The 21254-nt window shown below is 48.0% G+C and overlaps 1 long non-coding RNA gene across 1 annotated transcript in view; it reads right to left on the bottom strand.

Moving 5' to 3' along the window:
* Positions 1-917: 917 nt before the first annotated feature.
* The window catches only part of LOC140204457 (uncharacterized), a 31734-nt gene continuing 11397 nt past the window's right edge, over positions 918-21254 (bottom strand). The window contains exon 3 of the long non-coding RNA XR_011887621.1: positions 918-1232. This is a non-coding gene — a long non-coding RNA (uncharacterized lncRNA). The remainder of the gene's footprint in view (positions 1233-21254) is intronic.

The raw sequence follows: 21254 nt of genomic DNA, 5'->3' as shown, positions 1-21254 counted from the left end.
CGCACTCCAAGCCCCACACAGATACCACACGACACTCCCATACCGGGCGCAACGCACACGCACGAGGGATTACCAACACCTAACGTGCTGACACCTCAAGTCAGGCCGGAGCCAGCACAACCGCCGTCGCCAGTGCAATCACCACCGGTGCTACGTAGATCACAGCGACGGACTCGACCACCTGACAGACTTGACCTGTAAATACGCTTTTTTAAAATATTGTCAGTCACTTCACCCCACAGGACTCTTTTTTAAAATAAAAAGGAGGGGTGAATGTGGTAAAACATATATATGTTGTAACTGGGTTAACAGTCTCGACACGCCCCTCTGCTGACTGCCCCTGTGGCTCCTCCCGCAGACCCCTGAATAAAGGTGATTTCACCTTGCTCCTCCCCCTCAGTCCAGGGGCAGACACTCACCATGGAAGTTGTATTTTACTGCGAATAAAAGCCTTTCAGTATTTACCCTACTTCAGTCTCTTGGAGTTATTGAAGGTGCTTCATTATCCTAATTCTACGCAACCCATGTCCAATCAAACTGTGGGTACAGGAGCTTCTCCATTCCATGCACAATCTCCCTTTAATGTCTCAGCTGAAAGCAGTACCTCTGTCCCTCTGTACTACAGTGAACAGCCAAGTCAGCCTGTGTTTTTGATCTCAGGTCAGTGAAAAGGGACAACAGCATCAGTGCCCTGGAACAGAACTCACTGTGGGAACCAAAGCTTCTGGCCTTCGCAGTGTTTATCTGAAGGAAACTCTGTGCATCCTGCAGCATCCCCCATCAGAGAGTGTGGAGCTGTTGGTACAAATACAGGTGACTCAGAACTGGATATCGACCATGTACATGTTTTAATCTGATGTCAGAACAGAAACAACTTAACAATGGAATTTCCATAGAAACAATTCAATATTGCGATGTAACTACATAAAATAATAAACAGTAATAAAGTCATGAAATATTATTAACACTAAATTTAAAAATCAATCCCAATCTTGTGGGATCTATCTGAAAACAATACAGTGATGGATCCATCATGATACAACATAACCGTGGATGACTTTTCGTTATTCATTCATGGGATGTGAGTAGAACAACATTTCTTTCCCATCCCAACTGCTCTTGAACTGGGTGGATCACTGGGCCATTTCACAGTGCAGTTAAAGGTGAATTACATTACTGAGAGCCTGGAGACATATACAGGCCAGACCAGGTAAGTCAGCAGATTCCATTCCCTGAAACACATCAGTCATGCATTTAGACACCAATTCATTTCTCAAAGCCAAAGTTACATGTTTAAAAAACTGACTTTAACATTCCAGCTGCCATGATGCGATCTGACTTTACGTATTTTCATCACCAACTCGGCCTATTGATTAAATTCTCAGTAACTCTCACTCGCATGGTACCATATCTGTTGCTCTGCAGCCAGACTCTCTCCCACTCTCACGTTTCAGCCATCTGCAAAGCCAGGAAGTGCAACAACTGAGGACCTTACCTTGCCACTGGCCTCTGCTCCCCTCTGGGAATGTCGGCTCCCGACCCTGGCCTGCCTCTCCTTCTTTCCCTCTGTGAATACGTGCTGCCAGTCCTCCAGTATATTTTACACTCTTCACTGCTCACAGCAACAGCTTAGTCTTCTGCTTCCTGTTTGTGTCTCTGCTTCTCTCTCTCTCCCAGCTAATGGCTCTGACAGTCTGTTTGTACAAAGTACAGGCTGCTTGTCAGAGCCAGCTCCTGTCCCCGTGTGCTATGGGGCGGGAGGGAGGAATGCGGCAAAAAATAGGAGGTTTGAAAAGTCTTAAATGAGCTTTGAGAAGGTGGAAAGAGAGAGAGAAAGGTCAGTTTGAGAGAAAAATGCAAGGAAGGGAATGAAGGGAGAGATCACAGAGTAAAAGGGAGAGACCCTCCACGGCCAATGTACTGGACTAATATACAAATCCAAGCCACGTTCCTTACTTCCTGCTCTGCAACCTGTGTTTTAGCACTGGGAATCTCCCCCACTATCTGAATGTGTGTGTGTGTGTGTCCAAAACCGTATCCAATTATATTTTCACACAACACTGAATTAGGGGGCATTTCCCTGGAGATGGACTGAGAATTGTTCCTTTGAATCTTATCCTGGTCCAAATGACTGCTGATACCTGGATGAAGAAGTCATCTCACTGATAGGAATTGATCCCATATTCCTGAATATTAGATGACAGGTGACACTGAAATAGACGGTATTGTGGGCAGTGAAAAAGGTTAGCAACAATTACAGCGGGATCTTGATCAGCTGAGTAGGTGGACTGAGGAATTACAAATAGAGTACAATTCAGATGAGGATGTCTCTGAGTGATGGCAGAACATTCGCAGTGGGGAGGGTGAGCTGATAGAAGTGGTTGCACACATTGGTTCAAATGACAATAGGCAGAAAAATGGATGTGCTGCTGTGGAGTGAAAATAGGGAGTTGGAGAACAGGTTAAGATGTAAGACTCCATCAGTGATAATCTCTGGATAATTCCCAATGCCGTGTGCTGGGGAGGTTAAAAATTTAACACATTGTACATTAATACATTGCTGAGACCTTGCACAGGGAGCAGGAATTCAGTTCTCCGCCCTTTCAGATGTTTTCTGGGGTCTGTTCGGATAATTTTGGGCCTTAATTTAAGAAGGGTTGCAAAAAAAAATGCGAGGAACTATGGACCGTGAACCCAATATCAATGGTAGGAAGTTAATATAATTAAGCAAAATTCAGTGGAAAGTTAGATTGGGAAGATTTTAAAAACCAGGAGAAGTAAACGAAAAAGATCTTAATGAAGCAAAAGATGGAATATGAAAATAAGCTAGCCAATAATATTAAAGAGGATACCAAAAGTGTCTTCAGATACATAGAGTGTAAAAGAGAGGTGAGAGTGGATATCAGACCACTGGAAAACAATGCTGGAGAGGTAGTAATGGGGACAAGGAAATGGTGGACAAACTGGACAAGTATTTTGCATCAGTCGTCACTATGGAAGAGACAAGCAGTATTGTGGAAGTTCGAGAGTGTCGGGAGCAGAAGTGAGTGAAGCTGCCATTACTAGGGAGAAGGTTCTTGAGAATCTGAAAGGTCTGAATGTAAATAATTCAACTGGACCGATGGTGTACACCCCCGGGTTCTGAAAGAGGTGGCTGAAGGGATTGTGGAGATATCAGTGATGATCTTTCAGGAATCACTAGATTCTGAAATGATTCCGAAAGCATGGAAAATGGTAAATGTCACTCCACTCTTCAAGAAGGGAGAGAGGCAGAAGAAAGGAAATTATAGGCCAGTTGGTCTGACCTCAGTGGTTGGGAAGATGTTGGAGTTGATTCGTTTTGGAGTACATGGAGGCACATGATAAAATAGGCACAGTCAGCATGGTTTCCTCAAGTGAAAATCTTGCCTAACAAATCTGCTAGAATTTCAAAGAAATACAAAGCGGAAAAGACAGAGGAGAATTAGTGGATGAAGTGCACTTGGATTTTCAGAAGGCCTTTGACAAGGTTCCACATGTGAGGCTGCTTAAAACGTTACGAGCCCATGGTATTTCAGGAAAGATATTAGCATGGATAAAGTGGCTGATTGGCAGGAGGCAAAGAGTGGGAAGAGGAGCCTTTTCTGGTTGGCTGTCGGTGACTAGTGGTGTTCTGCAGGGTTCTGTGTTGGGACTGTTTCATGGAACATATAATGTTGATGACTTGGATGACGGAATTGATGGCTTTGTTGCAAAGTTAGCAGATGATATGAAGATAGGTGAAGGGGCAGGTAGTTTTGAGGAAGTAGAGAGGCTACATAAGGATTTAGTCAGATTAGGAGAATGAACATTCAATATTAACCTTCCTTTTAAAATTGTAAGAAAACAATTTACATATTTGGGTGTAACAATTCCAAAGAATTATAAAGATCTGTTCAAAGAAAATTTTCTAACCTCAATGATTTATGTGAAAAAGACACTTTCTAATTGGTTGCCTCTCTCTTTATCATTGATTGGTCAAATTAATTCTATTAAAATGAATATTTTACCTAAATTTATATACCTTTTTCTAGTTGCACCTGTTTTTATTCCTAAATCTTTTTTTGATTCTTTAGATTCGATTCTTTCTTCTTATATATGGAAGAACAGAAAACCTCGATTAAATAAAGCGCACCTTCAAAAAATTAAAAAGAATGGAGGCCTTGCTCTGCCCAATTTTGGGTTATATTATTGGGCAATTAACATACGAAAGCTCACGTTCTGGTTATATTATATTGATTGTGAGGATTGTCCAATATGGGTCTTTTTTGGAAGCCAGCTCTGTTGCAAAATTTTCTATTATCTCTCTTCTTCGATACTCTCTTCCTTTATCTTTAAATAAATTAACTAACAGTTTGGTGGTTAAACACACTTTGAGGATCTGGCTACAGTTTAAAAAACATTTAAGTTTATTGAGATTTTATCTTTCTAGTCCTATTTTTTTCTAATTTTTTTTAACCATCTACAACCGATCTGTATTTTAGAGAATGGGATAGATTAGGCATTAAACGATTTCAGGATCTGTTTGTTGGAGGGTATTTTTCTTCTTTTGAGCAGCTCTCAGTGAAATATAACATCAAATACCCACTTTTTTCAATATCTACAGATTAGAGATTTTTTAAGATCTAAACTACATACATTTCCCACCAGCCCGGAAAAGAACATAATAGACGTAATTTTTAACTTGAAACCTTTTGATACTGGCTCAATATCTTATATTTATGGTCTGTTGTTGGGACTGAGAATGGCTCCTTTAGACAAAATTAAAGAAAGATTGGAAAAAGGATTTACAGACTTCATTATCTGATGAGATCTGGAGGGCTGTTTTCAAAATAGTTAACTCTTCATCATTACGTGCTCATCATTCCCTCCCACAATTTAAAGTGGTACTGAGGGCTCATATGTCTAAAGACAAGCTCTCTCGTTTTTTTGCAGATATATCTCCTTTACGTGACAGATGTAATAATGGAGAAGCTTTATTAATTCAGATGTTTTTGTCATATTCAAGCCTTGAAAAATGTTGGAAAGATGTATTCCAAACTTTTTCTGTACTTTTTAAAGTTAATTTTAAACCCAATCCTTTGACTGCCTTATTTGGTATCGTTGAAGAAAGACTATAATTTTGGAGCCTTCTCATTTGAGGGTACTGGCTTTTATTTCTCATATGGTTAGGAGGGCGATCTTGCTTAAATGGAAGGAGGTTGCTCCCCCCCACACATGCTCAATGGTAATGCGATATTATGTCATGTTTAAATTTACAGAAGATTCGTTGTTTGATTTCTGATTCTAATCAAGATTTTCAAACGTTATGGGGACCCTTTCTGAACTATTTTGAAAATCTTTGAATTGTTATTGTTATTAAAATATAGATCTGGTCTACTATTATAAAACACTATATCGTACTCTATTTTTTTGTTTTTTTTTAACCACCCAGCTTTGTCTTGGTAGGGGTTGTAGATCTTTTTATAACATAATTAACTATATTATTGTATTTCATAATTCAATTTATTTAATTTGATTGATCATGAATATGGGAAACCAGGATGGTATCAGTGTGATTTATATATAGTGCATTATGTGCTACCTTATACTGATTTATAATAAGTATCCTTATGAATTCTGTATTTATGTATATGAAATTTAATAAAAATATTGGAAAAAGAATGAACGAATAGAAAATAAGTTACCTCAAACTGTCTACCAGGAGGGGGCATCACTTCCCTGGCTATCGATTGACTCATTATAGAGCCCAATGGCCAAGGGTATGAATGACCTCATGCAGCTCTGTTTGCAGCAGCACACTTGTCTTAGTCTATTATTAAAAGTGCTCCTCTGTTTCGCCAAGGTGGCATGTGGAGAGTGAGAAACATTGTCCAGAATTGCCAGGATTCTCCGATGGGCCCTTTGCTCTTCCACAGCCTCCAGTATATCCACTTTGACTCCCTCCTATAACAGAGCCAGCCTTTCTAATCAGTTTATTGAGCCTGTTAGCATCACCCATATTGATCTCATTGCCCCAGGACACCACCCCACAGAAGACTGTACTGGCAACAACAGACTGGTAGAACATGTGAAGGAAAGGCCTGCATCCTCCAAAGGATCTCACTCTCCTCAGGAAGTAGAAGTAACTCTGGCCCTTCCTGTGGAAGACATTACTTTCTACATTATTGACTCTCCACTCATACCCCTGATCCTCGGTTACCCTTGACTGTCCCAGCATAACCCATCCATGAACCGGAGGGAGAGGAGAATCATTGCTTGGTCCAGTCATTGTAAGGCAGTTTGTTTGTGGCATGGTATTCCAAGTCCCAGACTCTCCTGTGACCAATGACCAGTAATGGGGCAGCCTCAGACCTTCTGGACACCTAGTCCTGCCCTCAAGGATGTACAAGCTGGTTCCAGCCAATGGGACTGTGAGAGTCCTGAACACTCTTGAGTCGGGATCCCACAGGAACTAGAGAGAGGGAATCTCTAGTTCAGGAGAGGACCAAAGAGATGCCCAAACAGTCTGGGGAACTTGCAGACAAGTTTAAGGAATCCAGGTGCCAGGTCTCAAGGAAGGGAAAAGACTGCTTTACACTGAACCATGAAACCAATTTCCAGGAGGGAAGGAACCCTCTGTAATGCCTTGCTGCCATTGCCTGAGGATTTAGACGGGGATTTGGACTCCGATTTGGCCCGTTTCCATGAATGATCTTTGAGCATAGGGAGGGGTCTCTGAGGTCGATTGAATCACTCATGCTGCCCAAGGCTCAGGAGTCATTCTCACAGGAAGGTCTGAAGGAGAGAGCAACACCCAAAAGGGTCGAAATCCTTTCATTCCACAAGGAGTTTCAGGAGGTCTTTGACAAGAGACAGGCCTCACGTCTTCCCCCGCACTGACCCTACGACTGTGCGATTGACCTGCTGCTCATTTCTTTACCCCGCAGAATTGATTGTACCTGCTCTTGGGCCCAGAGAGAAGTGTAATGGAAGACCATATGAAGGAGGGTCTTGCCATGGGCTTCATTCAGCCCTCCACCTCACCTGCCTGCGCAGGCTTCTTCTTCGTACAAAGCAAGGGTGGGACCCAGCGGCCGTGCATTGCTTATAAGGGATTAAACCGCATGACAGCCAAAAATCACTACCCACTACCATTCATGAAAACGGCATTCGAGATGCTCCACGGAGCGAGCGTGTTCACAAAACTGGACGTACGGAGTGAATACAATCTGGTCCATATAAGGGAAGGCGATGAGTGTAAAACTGCATTCAGTACACTGATGGGGCACGACGAGTACCTGGTTATGCCCTTCAGCCTTGTGAATGCTGCAGCCATTTACAAATGACATGCTCCAGGATCCTCTCCATAAGTATGCCTTAGTTGACTTGGACAACATCTTTATCTTCCCAAAACCCATGAAGGAGAACGTTGTTTATGAAGGGACATTTTAAAGAGATTTCCAGAGCATGAACTTTATGTCAAGTTGGAGAACTCCGAGTTTCACGTGATGACTGTTTCATTCTCGAGGTTCGTCATCTCCAGTGGCAATCTCAAGGTGGACTCTTTGTTTGGGCATCTCTTTGGTCCTCTCCTGAACTAGAGTTTCCCTCTCTCCGGTTCCTGTGGGATCCCGACTCGAGAGTGTCAGGACCCACACAGTCCCATTTGCTGGAACCGGCTTGTCCATCCTTGAGGGCAGGACTAGGTGTCCAGAAGCTCTAAGGCTGCCCCATTACTGGTTGTTGGTCACAGGAGAGTCCGGGACTTGGAACACCATGCCACAAACAAACTGTCTTACAATGACTGGACCAAGCAATGATTCTCCCCTCCCTCCATTTATTGGATGGGTTATTCTGGGACAGCCAAGGGGACCCAAGGATCAGGGGTATGAGTGGAGAGTCAATAATGTAGAAACTAATGTCTTCCACAAAGAGGGCCAGAGTTACTTCTACTTCCTGAGGAGAGTGAGATCCTTTGGAGGATGCAGGCCTTTCCTTCACATGTTCTACCAGTCTGTTGTTGCCAGTACAGTCTTCTATGGGGTGGTGTCCAGGGGCAATGACATCAACACGGGTGATACTAACAGGCTCAGTGCACTGATGAGAAAGGCTGGCTGTGTTATCGGAGTCCAACTGGATATACTGGAGGCTGTGGTGGAACAAAGGACCCATCGGAGAACCCTGGCAATTCTGGACAATGTTTCTCACCCGCCGCATGCCACCTTGGCTGAACAGAGGAGCACTTTTAGTGGTAGACTAAGACTAGTGTGCTGCTGCAAACAGAGCTACATGAGGTCATTCATACTCTCGGCCATTGGGCTCTATAATGAGTCAACCTATAGCCAGGGAAGTGATGGCTCCCTCCTGATAGACAGTTTGAGGTAACTTATTTTTTATTCTTTCTGCTTTTAATATTTATATCTGTGCACTTGTAATGCTACTGTGACACTGTAATTTCCTTTGGGATCAATAAAGTATCCATCTCTCTATCTGTCCTCATCTGCAAATCCACAGTCTGTCCACAGCTGGATCTGTCCAGAACCTGGAGGACGACCGTCCAAGACATTTGCAGACATGGGTTGACTCAACTCTCGCTGCAGTATGTTGAACCAATGGGCTGTTCTTAAATCCAAAAAATTACCCGCTGCCCTAGTACACTGAAGTCCCCACTTGCCTTAAGTTGTTACCCTGGAAAACTCTGCCTTCAGCACGAACCCAGAATCAGTGGGAAGGGAGTAGTGACTACCAGCATCACTGTCCTCCCGATACTGGACGTCTTAGCCGTCCCAACAGTTGCAGCCTGGGACATACGGCCCGCTGGTGACATACTTCCCTGCAGGTAAACCAGCGATCTCGATTCCGATCCCGGGATCTCTCATCGGCAGAGAGTCTCATGCAACTGAGCTGCATGGGTTTGACTGGACCTTGAGCAGGTGACAGGCTGGTTATGGTCTAAGGCTGGGGAGTGGAACTACGATGTGTAGGAACCGGCCTTGGAGTGGCTCCCTTTGATTTCCTGAAGTGGTCCCACTTTCGCTCTGACAGATAATTATTGAGATGGATGGACTGGTCAATCAGAACTTTTGAGTTCTCTGCTGGCTCTGTTGAGGCGAGGGAATACTTCAGTTCATCTTGGAATTCATGGCGGCGTGACGGCCAAGATCTCCCTGTTCCAACCACTTTCCTGGGCCAAGATCCAAAATTCGACTGTGTAGTCGGCCGTGGACTATACCCCGTGCTGAATCTTCATCAGGCGGCCCGAGGCTCGCAGGCTCCTCTGGGGTGATGAAATACCTTCCTCATGGCGGCCATGAATTCCTCTGAATCCGAGCAGATCTCTGACTGAGTCCCCAGTGCATAGTAGCCCAGGTCAGGGTCTTCCAGACACGAGAGAGGTAATGAAGGCCACTTTTCCGTGCTCTGAAGGGAACTGGGATGGCTGTAGTTTAAACACTAATGAGTATTGTGTGAGGAAGCTGTGGCAAGAACCTGGGTACCATCGAATCTTTCCAAGGATGGAAGAAGTGCTGGCTCCACAGAAGAACTGACTGGCTCTCCTGAGTGAACTTGGCTTCCTCTTTATGCAAGTTGATGTATGGTTACCTGGAGGTTCTGGATCTCCAGACCTTGTCTGGAAATCATTTCACTGCAGCTGGCCACAGTGCAGGAAAGATTTTGATATCCCACTGGGTCCATGTGGCTCAATCGTACTGAGATGAGAGTCCTTGATGAGGATGGTTTGGACCAATTGCTGGGGTATGCGAAGCAAGATTTTATACGCTGTATCAAACTAGATTTGGACACAAAGCAAACACGAGATGATATCACTAGTCACCTTACAATTGAGCACCAAAACTAATCAGCTGCTCCTTACAAACAAGAGAAAATCTGCAGATGCTGGAAATCCAAGAAACACACACAAAATTCTGGAGGAACTCAGCAGACCCCTCACCATGATGAAGGGTCCCAGCCTGAAACGTCAACTATACTCTTTTCCATAGATGCTGCTTGGCCTGCTGAGTTCCTCCAGGATTTTCTGTGCGTTGCTTGATGATATTCCATGTGGCATCAAATATCTGTTCAGTCATTCATTATATAGTCAATTCTTAGCACCAAAACCAGGACTACCAATTAGCGGGATCATCCTGAATCCTAAAAGGGGCCGTGCCAGCTATCCGTACTCCCGAGTGTTCGTGTGCCTAGATCCCGGAAGTTGGTGCAGTTGGGAGTGTCTCATAGCAAAGACTTCTGGCTGCTCACCCTCACCCTTGAGATTGCCATGGGCACAATTTGAGACATCCCTAAGCCTGGCAGTAGTGATACAACCTACCATCTGCATGTCTCTACTGCGCCCACAGAACCTCATCTCTGTTTCTCTGACCGAGGAATCTCCTATCAACACTGCAGACCTCTTGATATCTCTGCTCTTCTGAGCCACATCACCAGACTCAGTGCTAGAGACCCGGTCATTCTGGCTCCCCACTGGAAGGTCGACCCCTCAGTAGTATGAAAAGTTAAACACTTATTATTGAGGGGAACAGCCACAGGTGCTCTCTGCACTGGTTGTGCATTTCCCCTCCTTCTCCTGACAGTCACCCAGTTGTTGAGACTTCAGAAAGCACTGGTGAGGCCAACTTCGATTATTGTGAGAATTTTGGCCCCATATCAAAGAAAGGATGTGGTGACATTGGAAAAGGTTCAAATGAGATTCACAAAAATGATTCCTGGATTGAAAGGCTTGTCATATGAAGACCGTTTGATGGCTTTGGGCCTGTGTTCAGTGGATTTCAGAAAAATGACCTCATTGAAACAGATCAAATGTTCATATTCATGAGACATAATCTCCCACACACACAACCTTGTTTACTAATCCTAATCTACCCCAGTTTTTTGAAATAGCTCTCAAGCTTCAGAACTCCTCCATTAAAATCATGATATAGCAGAATTAGGCCATTTTGACCCATCGCGTCTGCTTCGACATTTCATCGTGGTTGATCCATTTTCTCTCTCAGCCCCAACCTCCTGACAGTCTCCTGCAACCTTGGGGTTATTACCTCCCTGTAGCTCCTGTCTTTCACCTCCTCATTCTTCCGTACGAGTCGAAGGTCATCGAGTTGCAGCTCCAGTTCCTTAATACATTCTCTCAGTTGCTGCAACTGGGCGCACCTGGTACAGATGTGTTCACCTAGGAGACTGGAGTCTCCCAGACACCCCACATCCCACACAGAATGCAAAACACTGCTCCTGGAGCCATTCCCACTAAACTACTAGTCCTAATAGATCAGTAATGAAGAAATGAGAGCAGAAAGAGAGAAACCTTATGGTCTTACGGAAGGTGAAGCAGGGACTAAACAGAGGAAACTCATGAAACATAATCTCCCACACGAAGAGCCTTACTCACTAATCCTAATCTACCCCAGTTTTCTGAAATAGCTCTTAACTCTCAGAACTCCTACGTTAAAAGCTTAAGATATAACAGTAGAATTAGACCATTTGGCCCATCGAATCTGCTTTGCCACTTCATCATGGCTGATCGATTTTCCCTCATCCCCAATCTCCTGTCTGCTTCCCGTATCCCTTCTTGCCCTAACTAGTCAAGAATCTATCAACATCTGCCTCAAAACACTTTGCCCCTACAGCCGTCTGTGGCAGCGAACTCCACAGATTCACCACTTCTCTGAAAGAATTTTGTCCTCACCTCTGTTCTGGCAGGACACCCCTCTATTCTGAGGCTGTGTCCTCTGGTCTTAAAGACTCTCCCACCATTGGAAACATCCTCTCCACAGCCGCTCCATTGAGGCTTTTCAACATTCGATCTGTTTCAATGAGATCACCCCTCATTCTTCTGAAATCCACTGAGCACAGGCCCAAAGCCATCAAACGGTCTTCATATGACAAGCCTTTCAATCCCGGAATCATTTTCATGAATTTGCTTTGAATCCTTTCCAATGTCACCACATCCTTTCTTTGATAAGGGGCCCAAAATTGCTCACAATACTCCAAGTTGGCCTCACCAGTGCTTTCTGAAGTCTCAACATTACATCATTGCTTTTACCTTCTAGACCTCCTGAAATGAATGCTGACATCACATTTGCCTTCCTCACCAATGATGCCACATACAAGTTAACCTTTAAGGAATCCTGCACAAGGACTCCCAAGTCCATTTGCACATCAGATTTTTGAATTTTCTCTCCATTTAGAAAATAGTCTATCCTCTTATTTCATCTGCCAGAGTGCATAACCAAACCCTTCCAGACACTGAATTCCACTATATTCCATCTGCAATTTCATTGCCCATTCTCCTAATCTGGCTAAATCCTTCTGTAGCCTCTGTAATTCCTCAAAACTACCTGCCCCTTCAGTTATCTTCGTATCATCTGCAAACTTCACAACAAAGCCATCAATTCCATCGTCCCAGTCATCGACATTTGTTACATACTCAAGGAGATGTGCTTCTTTTCTGTGAGAATGATGTAATGGTCTTTTGGAGGTCACCTGATGTGATTTTCCCATCGATGTGAGGTCACGTGATGACGTGACCCATGACTATATAAGGGTCGACCCAGGTGACGCAGTAGGGTTTTTTAGTTTGTAGATTTCCACGTAGAGCGTGTTGTGTCTCCGTTTCTGTTGCGCGTTTGTTTTTGTGACACAGTTTCATGTTTAAAACGGAGTACTGCGTTCTCTAGAAAAATACCATATTGTTGGACTGGAAATTTTTGCTAGATGTGTTGATTTACCCAATTCCAACAGTAGAAGGGAGGGTGAAGAATTTATCAAAGTACAGAATCGAAGGATCGAGAGAAGTCGGCATCGTTTGGCAGTTTAAGGATCGACCTTACTGAGTCTCCGTTGGAGAAGTACGACCTGCATCGAGATAACTCTTGCCAAAAACAGAAAGGAGTTCATGCAAAAAGGTGCTCTCTCTCTCTAAAGGAACTTAAGGTCAGTTGATATAAACTATTCATTTTCGACATCGTGAATCCTGTGGACAGAACCAGCAGGAAAGTTGCATGTGTGAAGAAATCCTTCTCCAGAGAAGTCTCTCCCAATTGAACGTGTAAAACTGTTGGACTTTCGAAGTTATCGCTTTAAGAACTACATCTGACTGTATCACTTTAAGAACTGTTTTTGCATTTAACGCTTTAAGAACCAGAGCCGACTGGCGAGCTGGTGAACGGCTGCATATCTGTTAACTTCCAGTTAAAGATTTTGTTTATTTTTTCCCTTATCGTTTATCCATGTTTAATAAATGTTTGGTTGTTTTTATATAACCTGTCTCGATTGATATTCATTGTTGCCGGTTACGTTACACATTACATGTTCAATGAAACAGTCCCAACACAAAACCCTGTGGAACACCACCAGTCACCCACAGCCAACCAGAAAGGCTCCTCTTCTCACTCTGTGCCTCCTGCCAATCAGCCATTCTAATATCTTTTCTGAAATACAATGGGCTCGTAACTTGTTAAGCGGCCTCATGTGTGGCACCTTGTCAAAGGCCTTCTGAAATTTCAAATGCACAGCATCCATTAATTCTCCTGTGTTTTTTCTGCTTTGTATTTCTTTGAAGAATTCCAAGTTTCATCAGTCAGGATTTTCAATTGAGGAAACCTTGATGACTGTGCCTATTTGTGCCTCCAAGTACTCCAAAACGAATCAACTCCAACATCTTCCCAACCACTGAGGTCAGACCAACTGGCCTATAATTTCCTTTCTTCTGCCTCTCTCCCTTCTTGAAGAGTGGAGTGACATTTGCAATCTTCTATGCTTTTGGAACCATTTCAGAATCTAGTGATTCCTGAAAGATCATCACTAATATCTCCACAATCCCTTCAGCCACCTCTTTCAGATCCCTGGGGTGTGCACCATCGGTCCAGGTGAATTATTTAACTTCAGACATTTCGGTTTGTCAAGAACTTTCTCCCTAGTAATGGCAGCTTCACTCCCTTCTGCCCCCGACCCTCTCGAACTTACACAATACTGCTAGTGTCTTCCACAGTGATGACTGATGCAAAATACTTGTACAGTTTGTCCACCATTTCCTTATCCCCATTACTACCTCTCCAGCATTATTTTCCAGTGGTCTGATACCCACTCTCACCTCTCTTTACACTTTATGTATCTGAAGACACTTTTGGTATCCTCTTTAATATTATTGGCTAGCTTATTTTCATATTCCATCTTTAGCTTCTTTAAGACTTTTATTGTTGACTTCTGGTGGTTTTTAAATCTTCCCAAACTAACTTCCCACTGATTTTTGCTCTATTACATTAACTTCATTCCACAGATATTGGGTTCACTCGTCCATAGTTCCCAGCATTTTATTTTTATTTGCAGCCCTTCTTAAGTTAAGGTGCAAAATTATCCGTACACATTACGTCTGTCCCAGAATACATCTGAAAGGTCCGGAGAACTGAATTCCTGCTCCCTGTGCAAGGTCTCTGCAATGTACTCATCTACAATATGTCAAATTTTTAACCTCACCAGCACACGGCACTGGGAATTATCCAGAGATTATCACTGATGGAGTCTTACATCTTAACCTGTTTTACAACTCCCCATATTCACCCCACAGCAGCACATCCACTTTTCTGCCTATTGTCATTTCAGCCAATGTGTTCAACCATTTCAATCTGCTCACCTTCCTCACTGAGAATGTTCTGCCATCGCTCAGAGACATCCTCATCTGAATTATACTCTATTTGTAATTCCTCAGCCCACCTACTCAGCTGATCAACATCCCACTGTAATTGTTGCTAACCTTTTTCACTCCCCACAATATTGTGGGGACCCACTTTCCAGCACACACGAACCGGCTCACAAAACGACGCGCGCCGGCAGAGAGGCCGGCCCCCAAAAAGGGCGCCAGGCCATCTTCACCAGTGCGGGAAAATCCCGTGCGCGAAACGGTCTGGGAATATGCATTCCCCACAGCAGTCCGGCCCGGGGAGGGCGGGAAGGGGAAGGCTTTAAAGGAGGCCGCGAAGTTTGAATAAATCTTTTTTATCGCAACTCCAACTCACCGACTACGTGTCGTTATTCTAGCGCTGTGTGTAGCACACCGCTACAATTGGTGACCCTGACGGCCCAAACGATATTTGGACCAGAGATGACCAACGCCGCATCTGTTCATGCAGTTTCGTTAAAACTGCCAAGCTTCTGGACGCTGCGACCCCGCTTATGCTTCAAACAAGCAGAAGCCCAATTCCACATTCGGCCGATAACCTCCGATTCCGCTCATTACTACTACGTGGTGAGCTCGCTCGACCAGGAGACAGCTGCACAAGTTGAGGAGTTTATACAGTTGCCCCCGGAGGACGGCAAATACACAGCATTCAAAGCCCTGCTCATAAGGACTTTTGGACTCTCACGGCGCGAGCGAGCTGCCCGCTTACTGCACCTGGATGGTCTGGGCGACAGGCTGCCGTCGGCATTAATGAACGAAATGCTGGCCCTGGCTGAAGGACACAAACCCTGCCCCATGTTTGAGCAGGTGTTCCTAGAGCAACTGTCCGAGGACATTTGCCTGCTGCTGTCCGACGCAGATTTCAGCGACCCCCGGGAGGTGGCGGCCCGGGCAGATGTGCTGTGGAATGCCAGGAAGGAGAGAGGGGCGTCTGCACAGATCACCAAGCCGCGTGCCCAACGGCAGACCAGACCAGGCCCGGCAGCAGAGCCTACAAAACCCGGCGACGGGAGTGAGGAGCCCAACGACCAATGGTGCTTCTACCACCAGTGGTGGGACACAGAGGCCCGCCGCTGTCGACCACCCAGCAAATTCCCGGGAAACGCAGGGCAGCCGCCGCTGATCGCTACGGCGGCTGGCCATCAGGACAGCCTCCTGTATGTCTGGGACAAGCAGTCAGGACGCCGCCTTTTGGTCGACACCAGAGCGAAGATCAGCGTTTTACCTCCCAGTTACAACACCCGCAACAGAGAACTGGGACCCACCCTGACGGCCTCAAATGGCAGCACAATACGGACCGACGGCACCCGCACGGTGCGGCTACAGTTCAGCTCCAGCCGGTTCACGTGGGACGTCACACTGGCAGCCGTGGCCCAACCACTCCTGGGGGCAGATTTTCTGCGAGCTCACAGCCTGCTGGTCGACCTGCAACGGAAGCAACTAGTCCACGCCAAGACTTTTCAAACATTCTCCCTAAGTGAAGCCAAGTTGCCAGGCCCACGCCTGGACTTCATCACGCTGTCCAACGACGAATTCACCAGGGTCTTGGTGGATTTCCCATCAGTTCTGACACCGCAGTTCACGGCAGCCATGCCCAGACACAGAGTACAGCACCACATCCCGACCCAGGGACTACCCCTCCACGCCCGTACTCGAAGGCTCCCACCGGACAAGCTCCGACTGGCGAAGGAGGAGTTCAAGAAGATGGAGGAATTGGGGATCATACAATGCTCCAACAGCCGATGGGCCTCCCTCCCATCTTCTTGGGGAGCTGTGCTGACTGAGCTGGGAGAAATCGAGGCAAAACTACTGGATAAAGTTCGTGGAATACTTTGGAGGTGGCTCTAAAAGTCTCTTGGACAACTGAGTGAGTGACGGCGCTGGTGTGGCAACTCGGTGTGGAGTTTTACTGCCGGTTTGGGCTGGGTTTGTTGGCGGCTGCTAACTGCGTAGCTCCCAGCTGCGGCCGCTGGCAACTCGCCAGGAAGCCGGTTCGCTCCAAAACCGGAGGCAAACGCCGTCGTTCCCCCCCATTGACATCGGGGCAACGTTCCTCCTCCATTGTTTTCCTGATTTTCGTCCGGTGTTGGTGCCGGAGCATCTGGAAGGACGTTTCGGCCTCTCCCGGCCTGGGTCTCTGCAAGTCCGACGGAGCCTTTCCTGGCGCCGAGCCAGCGAGGAACTGTCGACTGCAAACTTTCCCGGCCAGTTATTCGACTCGTTCCAGGACTTCTAACCGGCACCGCTTTAGGATTCTCGGACTGGAAAGAGCGCCAGCATGCCGGACCGGTCTCCAGAGAGTCGCGGGCCTTCGGGGTGTTACGCAAGGGCGGCTGCCTCCCCGGCCTCGGACAACGCCCTGTTTCGGTCGGTGAAGGTGGAACGTGGGGTGCAATGTATTTTGCGCCCTGGAATGACACTAGAAAAGTGTACGGAGGCAATGGAGGACCTTGCTGGGAAAGGTGGTATTCTGGTCACCGAGAAGGAGTTCGGAAAGGCGGTGTTTTATCTGGCGAATGAAGAGCTAGTGCACCGGGCCCTAAGCAGGGGAGTCACGGAAGACAACATCTTTTTACCTATGGAGCTGGTGACGGCCCCCACGCAACGTATCGTGCTTGGGCATGTTAAGCCTTTCATTCCAAATGAGGACTTGCTTCCCCCACTGGCCCGTTTAGGGCAAGTAAGGTCGGAGATCACTGCCATCCGACGCAAATTTAAGAGACGCACCCTCCGCACCATAATCTCTTTCCGGCGTCAGGTATTCATGCAGCTGGAAAGAGAGGACGATGTTGAGGTCCGGTTTACTGTCCGGCACGAGGGAGTGGATTATCAGGTGTACTGGAGCTCCGAGCGCCCGCGGTGCCATGCGTGCAGGGAGGTGGGGCACTTTCGGAGGGACTGTCCTGCCGCCCGGAACCCGAGGGAGCCCTTTTCGGGCACCAGTGCCCCAGCTACCTCTGCTCCTGATCCTACTCCTGCGCGTGCGTCTGCGCCTGCATCTGACCCTGCCCCGCCCGTGATCCTGCCCCAGCCCCTCACCCTGCCCCTACCCCTACTCCTACGGTTGGGTCGGTCCCTGCTCCTCTCCCTGTGGTTCAGGTGGGGGACGGGGTGGAGTCTGTGCGGAGTAAGAAGGCAAAGGGGAAATCCAAACACAGTAAGAAGCGGGCCTTTGAGGCCGCAGAGCTCACGCCCATTTCGCCTGAAGTGGAGCGTGGGACTCGGGGAGGTGCGCAAGCAGACGGGGCGATGGAAACAGAAAGCGCCGTCCCATCGGTGAAGCCTGCACCTGTGTGCTCCTCCGGCGTGAAGAGGAGAAGGGAACGTTCCCGCAAGAGGGCAGGGGATGTAGATGCGGGGGAGTCCCAGGAAGGGGTGGGAATCCGGGTAGGGGTTGGTTCTAAACCTGAGTCCCCAGATGTAGCCACCAGTCCTGGGGTAGATGGTGTGGTTGTGCAAAAAGCTTGTGATAGCCCTGTTTGCACAAATGAGGCAGCCCTGGAGGCCTCCACCCAGGACCTACAAGTCAGCGCCTCTCTGGAGGCCAGTGTACCGAATAATGTAAGAGGAGACGAGACAAAGCTCTCTCATTCTCAGCACCAGGCTGCTTGTGAATCCCTTGGACCAAAGGTGCCGGGTTTCCCTCTATGCCTGCCCCCTGGGGAGGCCGATATTCTGTGCACGTCGACCCCAGCAATTAATGACTTGCAGGGAGTCCCTGGGGATTGTCCCTCCACTGTCGCAAATGTGGATGAGGCTGATGCGACGGTGGAGCGGGCAGGTAAGAGCGAGGTGCCCGCTGCGCGGTATGGGTCACAAGCGCAGCCATCTTTTGGAACATGCGGGGAGGCCGATGGGGATTCTGTCTGCAGTGACGGGTTGGAGGGGGACTCTTTCGATAGTGAAATAATGGACATCCTCACCCCTCCTGAGAAGTCCCCATTGATACCTGTAGAGAAAATTAAGCATTTTATTCTCACCTCTGAGGGTGCCAAGCACCGGCCTCAACTAGCCTCGCTTCGCTGGCCCAGCATGCCGAGGCTGGTGAGGTCCCTGCGAGTCATCCTCGGACGAAAGGGAAAGAGGAATGCGGTGGCGGGGAACGACAGACGGCAACTAAAATCTTTCCTAGATGACCTAGTAAGGGACATCAGAGGGAGAAGCAGCCTCGCTCCAGGGTGTCGCTGGTACCGCTCGAGCCCGGAAGGCAAAAAGTAACCTTGTTTTCTTTCCGGACAGTGTGGTGGAGGACGCCTCCGCTCTCACCGAAATGGGCACAGCTGCTGAGACCTAGTGTGCTCCCGCCATGAAGCTTACCATAGCTAGTCTCAATGTAAACGGCAGCAAGGGTCCTCTTCGCAGGCATAACAATCTCTCAGTCCTCAGGGATGGGCGGTATACGGTGAGTTTCCTGCAGGAAACCCATACCATCCCTGGGGACGAGTCTGCTTGGCTCCTGGAGTGGCGGGGCGGGGTCCACATGAGCCACCTCAGCTCCATTTCTAGCGGGGTGGCGATCCTGTTGGCCCCGACCTTCCAGCCAGTAATTAAAAGAGTCCAGGACGTTGTACCCGGCCGTCTGCTCCACCTGGTTGTGCGCCTGGATGGCGTACCATTGCATTTTATCAATGTGTATGCTCCCAGGCGCGGTGTGATGCAGACGCGCCTATTCTGCCAGCTGTCCACCTTGCTGAGCTCCATCGATCGTGGGGATTGCGTCATCCTCGGGGGAGATTTCAATTGTACCCTCGAGGCGGAGGACCGTTCGGGCCTCCAACGCGACCCAGCATCGACAAAAAAGTTAAAGGAGCTAGTCGGCTCCTTTGACTTGGTGGACAGCTGGCGGAATCTTCACCCCAACTCTAGCGCCTTCTCGAGAAGGTCTAGAGAAGGAGGTTCCAGGATAGACCGCATTTACATCTCTCGGGCCTTCGTCTCCCGCGTGTCGGCGTCCTCCATGCGGCCGGTGTCGTGCTCGGATCATCACCTTGTGTGGATGGAATTTATTCCACTACACCCTCGGGTGGGATCCGGGTATTGGCATTTTAACAACCGGCTGCTGGAGGACAGCCGATTCCGGGATTCGTTCCGAGCTTTCTGGGTCTCCTGGAAGGAGAGGCGGAGAGACTTCTGCTCCCTACGGCTATGGTGGGATGTGGGCAAAGCCCACATCCGGTTTTTATGTCGGGAGTACACTAGGGGGTCGACAAAGAGGCGGAGCTCTGAGGTTGAGCGGCTTGAGAGAGCGTTGCTCGACCTGGAGTCCCGCCTCGGTCCGACCGCTGGAGACCAGCAGCTGTGGCAAGAATACCAGGAGAAGAAGGACGCACTAAGGAACCTGCAGCTTCAGCAGTCCCGAGGTGCGTACGTGAGGTCACGGATCCAAATGCTGCAGGATTTGGACCGTGGCTCACCCTTCTTCTACTCGTTGGAAAGGTGGCGGGGAGTTCAAAAGCAGCTAGTGGAGCTGCTGGCTGCCGATGGCTCCTCCATCACGGACCCTGATGGAATTAACAACGAGGTCCGTTCATTCTATCGGTCCTTATTCTCGCCTGATCCGTCAAATGCGGAGGCGTGTAATGAGGTCTGGAAGGATTTGCCTAAGGTCAGCCCAGAGGACGCAGTGCGTCTGGATGCCCCCCTGACTCGGGAGGAGCTGTCCACTGCCCTTCGGCAACTCCGGAGGGGCAAGTCCCCTGGTTTGGATGGACTGAGTGTTGAGTTTTATCAGGCTTTTTGGGATGTCCTGGGGGATGATTACAGCCTTGTCCTAGGGGAGAGCCTAGCCACCGGAGAAATGCCCCTCTCATGGCGAAGAGCTGTTGTGGTCCTACTGCCTAAGAAGGGAGACCTCCGCCTGCTAAAGAACTGGCGGCCAGTCTCCCTCTTGTGCGCAGACTACAAGATCTTCGCCCGGGCAATGGCCAACCGTCTGGGTTCGGTAATTGGACAGGTGGTCCATCCTGACCAATCTTACACAGTCCCGGGCCGCTCCATCCAGGACAATGTCCACCTAGTACGGGACCTGATCCACCTACTCCAGGAGACTGGGACCCCGGCAGCGTTTCTTTCTCTTGACCAGGAGAAGGCTTTTGACCGGGTGAACCACAGTTTCCTGGTGGGCACCCTGCAGGCTTTTGGGCTCGGACCACACTTTGTGGCCCGAGTTCGGCTCCTGTACTCTGCCGCAGAGTGCCCAGTTAAGATTAACGGATCATTGACAGGACCTATCCACTTCCGAAGAGGAGTGCGTCAAGGGTGCCCCATGTCCGGTCAACTGTATGCGATCTGTGTCGAGCCATTCCTCGGCCTTCTTCGGCGAAGGCTGACAGGTCTGGTTCTGCGCGAACCGGACATGGGGGTCGTCCTTTCGGCCTACGCCGATGACGTACTCCTCAAGATGACAGACCCCTGTGACCTGCGGAGGATGCGCGAGTGCCAAGATGTTTTCTCGGCGGCATCCTCCGCCAGGATCAACTGGGCGAAATGTTCCGGACTCTTAGTAGGCCAGTGGCAGGTGGACTCCCTGCTGGAGGAGATGAGAGCTTTTGAGTGGAGCACCAGA

Source organism: Mobula birostris, chromosome 10 (genome assembly GCF_030028105.1).
Source record: "Mobula birostris isolate sMobBir1 chromosome 10, sMobBir1.hap1, whole genome shotgun sequence".
Taxonomy (NCBI): domain Eukaryota; kingdom Metazoa; phylum Chordata; class Chondrichthyes; order Myliobatiformes; family Myliobatidae; genus Mobula; species Mobula birostris.
Note: the sequence above shows the minus strand (reverse complement) of the source record. Positions and strands in the feature narration are given on the sequence as shown.